At 39.9% G+C, this 11,681-nt stretch overlaps 2 long non-coding RNA genes across 2 annotated transcripts; both read left to right on the top strand.

The window, feature by feature from the left end:
- The first annotated feature begins 202 nt into the window (after positions 1–202).
- Positions 203–4,432, top strand: LOC129343611 (uncharacterized). Its single transcript, XR_008598308.1, has 4 exons — positions 203–223; positions 1,360–1,380; positions 2,924–2,956; positions 4,411–4,432. It is a non-coding gene; the product is annotated as an uncharacterized LOC129343611 (long non-coding RNA).
- Positions 4,433–7,241: 2,809 nt separating this feature from the next.
- On the top strand, positions 7,242–11,109 carry LOC129343610 (uncharacterized). The gene is made up of 4 exons (XR_008598307.1): positions 7,242–7,439; positions 9,050–9,073; positions 9,368–9,388; positions 10,913–11,109. It is a non-coding gene; the product is annotated as an uncharacterized LOC129343610 (long non-coding RNA).
- Positions 11,110–11,681: the final 572 nt, after the last annotated feature.

The following is an 11,681-nucleotide window of genomic DNA, read 5'->3' as shown; positions in this document are numbered from 1 at the left end:
CTTACCCAGTTTTTGGTGTAAGTTATCTTCATTCTGGGGATGTGTGAACCATGCTATCAAAAAGCCCTTTAGTAATTTAGAAAATGGCAGCTGTGAATGGTTGATGGAAAGAATATGTCACCCATCTGGGCGGGACTTTGAGCAGATAATGCATACAGATACCAAAAATACTGAAGATATCATTGTTTCCTTTTAAATTTAGGTAATGAAAGGAATTATAGGGGTGAGTATTATTAATCATTTGTGTATTGCCTGAACATCCCACAATGTTCTTTTGACAAGACCTAATCTTTCCCACCCATCTGATTTATAGACGTGTCCCTCTGAAGAGCTTGAGATAGTTATAGATCTTCTTGTCCCAAATGTATTGTCCCCCTGGAATTATATTATCAGTACTGCCATTCAGGCGGTTCAGAGGCCTCTTGAAATGTAAGAAAGATGTACAGTTAAGAGGATTGTGGTTACAATTGCCTCGCGGAGGCAATTCAACCATGGGCTCTTTTGCTGGGTGTTTGAAAAAGTTTTTAGGCTTTAAAAATTTCATGGCTTACTAGGCGGGGAGGTTATGGGAGGAACTTGGGTCTGCATCCCTTTGAACCCTACTGTTATCCAGCTGGAGGTATTATTGGTAGGAGAGGGGTTAACTCTTAGCATATCATTGAGGTATGCAGGACAGGAAAAGTGAGATGCAGAGTTAAAGCTGAGCTGGGTTTGGATCCCTGGGTTTGCCCATGTTGTAGGTATGCCTTTCTGGAAACCCAGGAGATAGGATAACCTACACTCTATGGAGGCAGATCAGCCATTCATTAACCAATCTAGTTCAATCCAGTTTTTGTTGGGTGGAATTTGTATTCATTGATGTGTGAGCAGTGCTCAGGAAAATCCCTTTAGTGGTGTGGAAAATGGTAATAGTGAAGTGTTGATGGAATTAAAATGGCACCCATGTGGGCGGAACCTTCCAAAATGCACCTCTTCCCATCCAGACTGAGTGCAAAGTGCAAACACACCTCATCTGCAATTTTTTTTCAATAAAAGTGATACACAATCAAGTTTGGAAATGCTCAGAGGGAAGCCAAGGGAAGTCTTGGAAGTGGATTTTTAAAGGATGTTTTGTGGATGTTTTAAAAAAGAAACAGAAGAGCTCCAAGCGAAATGTCCAAGTGGGTGCAGACAGGGAAAGCGCTCTATCGCTTCATCACTTTACAGTGTCATCCTATGCTGAGTTATTCCAACTGGCTACCCCCCCCCCCCGCTCTGCATTGGATTGCAGTGTAACTGTGAAGAAAGCCATGCTTTCAGCAGATGATGTGTAAAGATAACAAAAATACTGAATAAATCCCTGTTTCCTTTTAAATTTAGACACTGACGGAAGAAGTGACTGTAAGTATTATGAATCTTTTGTGCATTGCCTGAACACCCTGCAGTGTCCTATAGACTAGATCCATCCTTTGCCACTTGTCTTATTCCTCCTGACTGATAGAGGCATCCCTCTGAAGAGCTTGAGAGAGGCTCAGAGCTTCTTGTCCCAATCATATTGTCCATCTTTATTAAAACATCAGTACCGCCATTCAGGTGATTCACAGGCCTTTTAAAATGAAATAAAGAAGATCCGCAGTGAAGAGGCTTCGGGTTTCAATCACTTCACAGTGGAGATCCAACCAGGCCCTTCTTTGCTGGACTTCTGAGAAGGTTTTTAGCCCTTGAGGTTTTGGCAGCTAAAAGGGGATGTTGAGGTTGCTGTTCATAGAAAAATATGCTGAAGATTTATCCCTGGGTTCTTGTTAGACAGGTAGTTTTATGGTAGCATCTGTTGGTGTAATGGTTAAGAGCAGCAGGACTCTAATCTGGAGAACCGGGTTTGATTCCCAGCTCCCCGTTGAATCAGCCACAGCTTCTCAGAGCTCTCTCAGCTCCACCCACCTCACAGGGTGATTGTGGTCTGCAGCTTGACCATGTGATGTAGCAAGCAACTTTTCAGGGCAGGAATTACCAAATTAAAATTACCAACATAAAATACACAATGTACCAATTTAAAAGCTTATAGATTAGATTGCTGCAAGAAGCTCTACAGGGGGCTGCTCTTGAAAACTCTCTAGAAGCTACAGTTGGGACCAGGGATTTTTTTCAGCAGGAACGCAGTGGAATGGAGTTCAGAACCTCTTGAAAATGGTCACATGGCTGGTGGCCTCGCCCCCTGATCTCCCCTCTGTCTGGAGATCAGGGGGCGGGACCACCAGCCATGTGACCATTTTCTCTGAGGCCAACCCACTGAGATTCACCACCTCTGTTCCCAGAAAAAAAGCCCTGGTTGGGACAGAAGGCTGTGACCAGAATGTTGACCGGAGTGGGTCTTAGCGAATGTATCTCCCCAGTCTGGTTTCATCTGTGTTATCTCCCAATTTGCTCTCAGGCCAAATCTTATAGGGCTTTAAAGGTCAATACCTGTACCAGTATCATAACACTTTGGAACTCCCTCCCTCCCTAGGCAGATTTGTCTGTCTCCCTCTATTGTTGTCTTCTGCCAGGGGATTTGTGTTGTTTGGCATATCCCCAAGAACTGTTACTGGCCTTCTTCCCTGGTTTTGTTGTTACGTGTACTTATATATTTTTATTGAATTTCTGTACATCAACTTTATTTAAAGTGTTTTTTTTAAATAGTGAACCTTTTAACTTTTTGCCATTCATTGCCTTGAGGACCCTATTTGTGTAAATAGAAATGTTTAAATACAATTTTTAAAAACCTCTTTAAACTATTTAGAGATATGAATTCTTTGTTGAGGGGACTTTACTAAAAGCTTTTTATCAAAGTACTTAGTTTGTCATGTAAGTTTCCAGCCACTCCATATCATTGTGTGTGGGGGGGAAATCAGTGAATAAGGTTTGAAAATGTATTTAGGAATAACAACTTTTCTTTTCTATTAAGAATGTAGCACAATTAACAACTTCTGGACTGGAGGTGAGTATTTCCTATGTTCTGTGCATTGTCTTATTGGTCTGGAGTGCCCTTCCTATCTTCTCCTTCCAAATTGGACTTGTGAATTTTAAAAAAGTTCCTCCAAGGAATTTGAAATAGTAAAAGCGGAGAACTGTCCTACCTGCTGGGCTGCTTCCTCCTTCTCATCCGAGCTCTGCCTTCCTCCTGATTCACAGCCACTTTAGACAAGAAGACATGAAGTTCACAGAGATGCAACCATGACCTTCCTTTTCTGAAATCAAGCTAGCTTATGTATTTTCATGTGCTTTTGACAGCCCATGAAACTACATGGGCTTTCAAAAGCACAGGAAAATATACACGCAGTTAGTTTATGAAAATAAACTAGATTCTTGAAGCTGATTGCTGATGTGAGCAGCTCCAGTAATTTGACTTGCTGGTTTCTGTTTTGCTGGATTTTATATTTATGATTGTCACAGTTATCAGTTACCAATGAGTGCGTTCAGGGATTTTTTTCAGCAGGAACGCGGGGGAACGGAGTTCCAGAACCTCTTGAAAATGGCCACATGGCTGGTGGCCCCGTCCCCTGATCTCCAGGCAGAGGGGAGGTTAGATTGCCCTCTGTGCCACTGGCAGCGCAGAGGGCAATCTAAACTCCCCTACGTCTGGAGATCAGGGGGCGGGGCCACCAGCCATGTGGCCATTTTCACAGAAGGCAACCCACTGAGTTCCACCACCTCTTTTCCCAGAAAAAAAGCCCTGAGTGTGTTAAGATCTTTTAAATATTGCAAGTGACTTTGATAGCTCTTTTGTCTTAAAGGCAAGGTCCAAACATCTAATCACTTTTCCTTTTAGAACTATAGCTTTCTGTCATAATTAGAATATTAATATTACATTATTAAAGTGTTAATAAATTTATGAAGTTCCTCAAACAGAAAGGGAAAAAACTCCCTTTCCATCAAGTTTCTGCATTCTGAAATAAGCAGGCAAAGGTCTTCCCCTTCCTTTGTTTCTACACGGGGGGAAGCTAGCCATCATTAAACTTCCGTTATGATTGACAATGAAAGCTAGTCAGTCAAATCATGAACTATGAGGCTGGAAAATTTAATTGATTAATAATGCAGTAATATAATCGAGTTATTGATCAAGGAAAGGATTATTTCTATCAACATTAATCATAGCTTGGTCTGGCCCCACCCCATGTATAGTTAATGATATTTGTCAATTCAAGTGAAGCTCTCTGTGTTAGGGAGCTTGAGATACCTAGTAGAGAATTCTCAGCATCTTCAACCCAAAATTCTGGAAGTGAAAGATAGTGAGACTGGTGTAGAACTGACAAAATATAATGTAGCCTCATATTTAGTGCAAATGTGTTGTGGGTCCAGCTGTCTGTCCTTACCAAAGTAAAAAAGAAGTCCTTAACCAGCTTCAAAACCCATGAAGAAATAACTACTTTTCCTCTTTCTTTTCTAATTTAGGAATTAAACAAGAAATTGGAAGTGAGTATGGCTTCTCTGTTGTGCAATGACTGATTAACCTGTAATAGTACTTTAAATATGGCATTAGTCTTTCTTTGCACCTTTTTTCTCTGAGATTGAGTGCCAAACTACAGTGGTTTTGCTCTGTTTCTTCACCTTTCCCACTTATTTTTCCTGTTTTCCTCATCATTTTTCCATGCTTTCTCTAACTGCCTTTGAAAAAGTGCAGAAAAATGATGCTGAAAATATGGGTAGATGATCAGTGGGGCAAGAACACAAGGAACCTTGGAGAAAAACAATTGCAGGTCAACAAACAACCCATAGATTGGTCAGACCCCACCCCACCTGTAGTTAATGACATTTCTCAACTCAAGCAAAGTTGTGCATAGAGAGCCTGAGATCACTAGCACAGAATTCTCAGCAGCATCTTCAACCCAAAATTCTTGTGAAATGGGAGTGAAAAATCGTGAGACTGGTGAAAAGCTGACAAAACATAGTGTAGCCACATATTTAGTGCATATGTGTTATGGGTTCAGCTGTCAGTCATTACCAAAGTGAAAAAGAAATCCTAAACCAGCTTCAAAGACTATGAAGAAATAACTGCTTTTCCTCTTTCTTTTCTAATTTAGGAATTAAACACTAAATTGCAAGTGAGTATGGCTACTCCATTGTGCAATGACTGATTAATGTGGAATTGTACTTTAAATATGGCATTAGTTTTTCTTTGTGCCTTTTCTTTCTGAGATTTTTCTGTGATTTGAATAACAAATTACAGCACTTTTACTCCAAGATTCATGTTTCCCACTTGCTTTTCTTGTGTTTTCTTCAGATTTTTCCATGTTTTCTCAAACTGCCTTTGAGAAACTACGGAAAAATGATACTGAGAATACAGGTAGACAATCAATAGGGCAAGGGCACAAGGAAGCTTGGAGAAACACCATTGCAGGTCAATAAATAACCCATTGGGAAGACCTCCTCGGTGATTTTTTGCATCACTAACTAAAGTATCAGATTCAGAAATGATCAGAAATGAAGATTTTCCAGCTGAAGTTTATATTTTTTTAAATCATAAATTTTGTTCTGCTCCATATTCTTGGTCTCAAATAGGTCTTTAATTTTTAGTTCTGTTTGTAAGAAATTACACAAAAACTTTTCAAGAATTTCCTGAGAGCAGAATAAGCCAGTGACTTGCTAGAATCCGGGATTTGGAAAAATCTTTTTGCTGTGTCTTTTCAATTTTAAGGCCAATCAGACCCTTGGTCCACTGAGGTCAATAATATCTGCTCAGATTTGCAGCAGCTCTCTGTGGGTTTCAGACAGAGGTCTTCCATATCACTTGTTATCTGACCCATTTGAACTGGAGAGGCTGAGGATCGAATCTGGGACCTCCTGCATGGCAAGCAGATGTTTACCACTGAGTCATTTTTCTTCCCCAAACTCAACCACAGAACAAGCTTGGGGTTCTTTTAAACATCCAGAAACCATCAAAAAGCATGAAAGAATAACTACGTGAATGACTACTGCTTCGTGTTTCCATGCAGCTGCTTTACTTTTTCCAGCAAAGACTGTTTTTGTGCCCCACCCACCCTGCCCCTTGAGAATATTCTGCAGTGGCCCAGGTTTGGATTTTTTCAAGGTCTGCCCCCTGCTTGTGAGTCTTTCAGAAGAGATGAGTGGGGCTTTTACACTCCTGGAAGGGTGTAAATCAGAATTATTCCACAGATCTTTAGGGGTGGTCTGAAGTGCCTTCAACACTGGGATGGGACTTTGTGGTTTCTCCATTGCTGGTGTTGCTTTAACTGAAGCTCAGCAGCAATGGGGCTTCAACATGGCAGTTAGTGGTATACCAGTGCTGTTTAAAAACAAAACAAAACAATGAGCCATCTAGTGCCAGGAGGAGGAAATGATTGCTATGGGGACAGGCTCCAGGAAAATGGCTGCCATGTGAGCTGGAAAAGCCAAATTTTCCCACCTGCATTGCAGCCATCCTGGCTTTACAATAATCTTTCGTGAAAGTTCAGAGTGAAACAGGTTTTAGAAAAGCCAGGGACACCTCAGAAGTGCAAGAATGCACTATAATGTTATGGGGAAGCAAGAAAAAAGACCCAATTCCCAAAAGCATTGAACTTGGGGCATATAACCCATATGGAAGACACCTGTGTCTGCACAAACGGGCATAATTTTCCAGCAGTGCCCAAGGGGTTTTTGGATTGGTGATTTTACTGTGATTTTCTTTGTTAATGTTAATGTTTTTAATTGTATGGCTGCATACAGTTTTATTATACTTTCTGTTCTTGTTACTTGATTCGGATCCTGAGTTGATGTGGGGAAAAGATGGGCATAAAAATAAATGAACAAATGATTGAATGAATAAATAAATAAATAAATGCTTCTTCTTTTTTTTTTACTTTAGGCCCAGATTGAGAATACTGTGAGTATTACTGTATGTATTAACTGAAAAAATCTGCAATGCATTCTTTTCCATATTCTCCAACTTTTTGCAAAAGTTGCCACCTAGATGTGATTGGAAGTACTAAACTAGATCATGAAGGCTGTAGCCCTCCCTATCACCTGCTCTCTTAACTTGGATGTCTCTTTGCTTCCATGGCTATTAGCTGTTGATCGAACTGCCTGTGATGAATTTTTCTAACATTTCCTCTTCTGAACATTCATGTATCTCTGTGATTAACTACCCTTTTTTTCTTTCCAATATAAACACATGGTTGGGCACTACTTAAATATTACCAAGAACATTTTGAGATATGACACACAGATACCCCTGTTCCAGATACTGGGTTCACATTTTGAGGTTTTCTAGAGCAATATGGTGCTCCTGGATTCTGAGGCCCCCAGAAAACTTCCCTACTCGTGTGTTTACTGTCCCTTGGTTTAAGAGAGGACAGCAGTTCCCGCATATCAGTGTGAACATTTTCTTCACATGATTTCCTACAAGTAAGATATCTAAAAGATTAACAAAGAATAACAATTTGTTTTATCTTTAGACGGGAAAGACGCAGGAGGAATTGAAAGTGAGTATTTTCATATATCTGTGTATTGACTGAATGCTCTTTAGAGTCCTTCATTCAGGTGTCTAGTTGTTTCTTGCCAATTTTACCTGCTGATTTCTAGAAGCGTTCCTATGAGGAATCAGAACTAGTCATTCAGAAGTTGCAGCAGGAACATTTGGAGGGGGGCAGAGACTTCAAAACAGCAATGCATACTGCTACAATGTCATTTCCAGCTAGGAACCTGGAAGTGACATCGCCACATTGTGGCAATGCTCTAGGACTCTTCCTGGTCTCTATGGTGCATTGCACTAATATGACTTCTAAGACTGTGGCAGCATGCTATGCTGTTTACTCCCCATGTTTCCCCTGCTGCTCCAGTGAGTACCAGCGGGAGATGGAGAGCAACAGGAAGGGTGTGCCAACCATATATGGACAAATTGCACCCCATGTAGAATTAACATGCTTGGCTTGGCTTCTGGAAAAAGTGTAGAACCTACCTCCCCCCCCCCCAGTTTTGGGTAGTTGCAATGGGTAGTTTCAGGCACAGGGCCATATATCTGTGCTCAGAGTAGTATTTATGCCTTTGATGGCTGGAGTGCTTTGATATCATGACTTATGATTTAATTTGATCTGTTTTTATTATTGTAAGCCCCTTAAAAATTTACTGAACAGGAGGTATATATTTTAGTACATGAAAAAAAAAGGAATCCAATGGCAGTCCATTCCGCCGCTGGAAATTAATTCAGTTTTAGGTTTAGAAAATGCTGGTTTAAAACCTATAGCTTCTTGTCAAGATTCCGTTATGGTTATTATTCCATTTTAATGGAATGAACAGATTGATGAACTATCTCTGGCAGAAGATATGTTAAAGAAACAAATGGGATAGGTTTTGAAATTTATCGAGCTTTGAAAACATTTAGCAGCGGCTTTTCCATAATACATCATATTGTATTTTAATAGATTCAATTGGAAGAGAGTCAAATATTTTTACAGCCATTTGCAATACAGAAATTAAGGTGGTGATGTCTTTCCTATCACTTTATTTCCCTCCCTAGTAAAGAAAAATTTGCTAAATTCCAATTGCGCTCTTCTTTTAAAGACACAAGAAGATGGCCATTGACTGAAGAGCAACCCTCTTTGTCCATGCAGATATTTACCAAATTAATTCTCTCTCTTACCACAAGAAGCATTTTGCTTATTTCTGCAAGTTTTTGGTGATTAGCAGGTGCAACTGGTCAACTGGTTAATTAATCAAAGTGTCATTCTTTTGAATTTTAATCATAGATCAAAGTTGTCTCTGTCACTTGTGTTAGATTGAAATGGGATTTGATGCATTGAATAGAATTTAATTGACTCAGGACTTGACTGCATCAATACTGTCATTTCCCATGGAGCTTTGGAACTATATTTCTGCGGCAGTGAGAGGAAACCTGTATCAGATAATTTTCAGGCCCCCCTCCAAAAAAACCCCACAGTGCCTAATCTTCTTTGTAGGAGATGCTAAAAATTAGTTAGTTAAAAGATGACATAAATTTGTAGTTTAAATGCATTGTAAGAGCCACTGAGTTGGAAATTCATCATGGGGAAGATACCAACAGGGATTACAAAATATATATTTATTTTTTATTCAGGGCCTTCAAGCAGAAGTGCAAAACGTAAGTATTATAAATCATTTGTGTATTGGCTGAATGATCAAAATGTCCTTCACAATGGGGCCTAGTCTTTGCTTGCAAGTTTTAGTATTATTTTCAAAACTAACCCCAACCACAAAATAATGGAATAAAAGTTTGCCTACCGAAATTCATTGGAAGGCTTTGATTTTCATCCCCAAGTCACAGTGGTAATGAGAATCGTTTTAGTCTAATTGAGATGAACAAACACAGATGAGAGTTGTGTAGCTCTATTTTTTTTAAAATCTATTTTTAAAAGTTTCTTCTTTTCTGTTGTAGGACATCAAGACATTACACGGGGTAGGTATTCTATATAACATCTCTGTGGTCAGTTTTTTAAAACTTTAGTCTTGTTGAAGGGAAAGAGAGAGTGAGGTGTTGCAGATCGTATTTTGGATTTGAGACAACGAGAACTGGTTTCAGACAACAGCTTGGACCCAGACATGCTCATTGGTTCAACTTAGGCCATTATCTTTTTGTCCGCTTGAATGACTTGCCCATATAGCTGTTGCCATGTCCATTTGCGCCTCATCCATTGGCACACCTTTCGATCCTTGAAGGAAGGGAGGAATATGAATGAGTACGAGGAATAAAGGAAACACTCCTTTGAACTTTCTGGTTTTGGAGTGTGCTCTCAAATTTTTTTAAGGTAGCTTTGAGGTGGAGTGGGGATTTGCGCACAAGTCTTTCATATTGTAGACTGGCATTTGCCTGTGAATCAGCATTCCGCCGGTTTGAATCCCACTACTGCCATGAGCTCAGCGAGTGGCCTTGGGTATGCCACTCCTCTCATCCCAGCTCTCCAGCTGTATTATGGGGATAATAGTAACACTGACTTTGTTCAGCGCTCTGGGTAGGGCACTAATCTATCTAGAAGAGCGGCGTATTAGCGCAGTTATAATTATCATTATCATTATTACACTCATCCTCAGTGCTAATTGGTCGTGCCAATTGGTTGCTAGAAAGCAATATCTCAGCTCTAGAAACTCTAACCAGTTGAGTGGCAACAAAGAGGTAGAGTCTAACACAGTCATCATAGTTCCTAACTCAGCTGGTTTCCAGTCTGTTTTGGTGATGGTGTTGCATAACGCTGATAATTGTCTATTTTTCTGAGTTGCTCTGAATTTTTTTCCATGCCCCTTTCTAGACGTTATTAACCAATGAGAATGTTTCTTGCTGTCTCAGGTGCAAAGTCCCTTCAGCTCAAGAAATAAAATTGATTAGTACTTCGGTCATTTTTTTCGGTTGTTGTTCTGTAGAATCACGTAGCTCATATACTAAAACCTATATTGGATTAGATCCAGAGGTGTTAGCCATGTTAGTCAGTAGTAGCAAAATAGTAGAGCGCAGTAACACCTTTAAGACTAACCAACTTTACTGTAGCATAAGCTTTCAAGAACCACAGTTCTCTTCATCAGATGCATGGAGGGTATGAAGAAACTGGCCATAGGTGGTGAGGGGAGGGGGGAGTAGATGCAAATCTGTTGCAAAAGTCATAAAAGAGGTGGAGTGTGCAAAACAGGCTGAGTGTGACCCCTCCCCTCCATAAGTGAATATGAATAAAATGTCTGAAAGGCAGTTATTTCTGATAATGAGATAACCATTCAAAGTCTCTATTCAATCCAAGTCTGACTGAGTCAAATTTACATATGAATTCCAATACAGCAGCTTCCCGATGGATTTTGTTTTTGAAACAAAAATAACTGCCTTTCAGCCATTCTATTCAGATATTAAATTTAAATACTAAATACCCGTTGAGTGATTATGTTTTCAGCCGTAGTTCTTTGGAGATGTTTGTGCTAATAGCTGTCATTTGCTATCTAGAGCCACTAAGTGAGAAGACTTACGGAAGATGGTGGACCCTGTTGATGATGACTTCCTGCTCATATGCTTTCTGCGCTGCCACCTCAAGGCAATAAAATGAAAAGAGAAATTTTAAAAAAAATCATAGTAGTCAAATGTATAGAAAACCTGTGATACTTATCGATTCCCTTGCCTTTGTAACTAAGGGCTGAGAGCAATAAGAACTGTCCCATTACTGCCCTGGAAGGTGTCCAAAGCTTTGCAAAAAAAATAAAAAAAATTGCAACCATACTGAAATGATTCATTTGTTTTTTATTAATGATCTGAGTAAGAAATTTCATTTTTGTCACTGCCAGTGCAGTCCTGTCTTTCTGATTTTCAGATCCATGGTTTTAGGGATTTTCAGATCCATGGTTTTAGCTGGCAATTCTATGGTGGTAGTTGGTGTCATACAGCATATATATCAAACTGAAGGCTGATTCAGACAATCTGCCTAGCGAATGCTACAGCTTGAGGTTTTGTATCTGCATGAGGATGCCTTCTCAGGGTGGACGACAGTGGGCAATGGGTTCACCACACTGGGAAAATTTCTATGCTGGATTGAATGATGACCGTATACGGCCCAATCCAATTGATCCATATACTATCCTACTTGCGCAGTGGATTTGGACTTCTCTGATGATAATAAAAACAATAGCAACAACAACAACATTTGATTTATATATCACCCTTGAGGACAACTTACCGCCCACTCGAAGAGGTTTACAAAGTGTGCAATTGTGTTTGAGTC

The sequence above is a fragment of the Eublepharis macularius genome, chromosome 15, assembly GCF_028583425.1.
Source record: "Eublepharis macularius isolate TG4126 chromosome 15, MPM_Emac_v1.0, whole genome shotgun sequence".
NCBI lineage: Eukaryota > Metazoa > Chordata > Lepidosauria > Squamata > Eublepharidae > Eublepharis > Eublepharis macularius.
The sequence above is the reverse complement of the archived record's forward strand: the minus strand, read 5'-3'. Positions and strand labels throughout refer to the sequence as shown.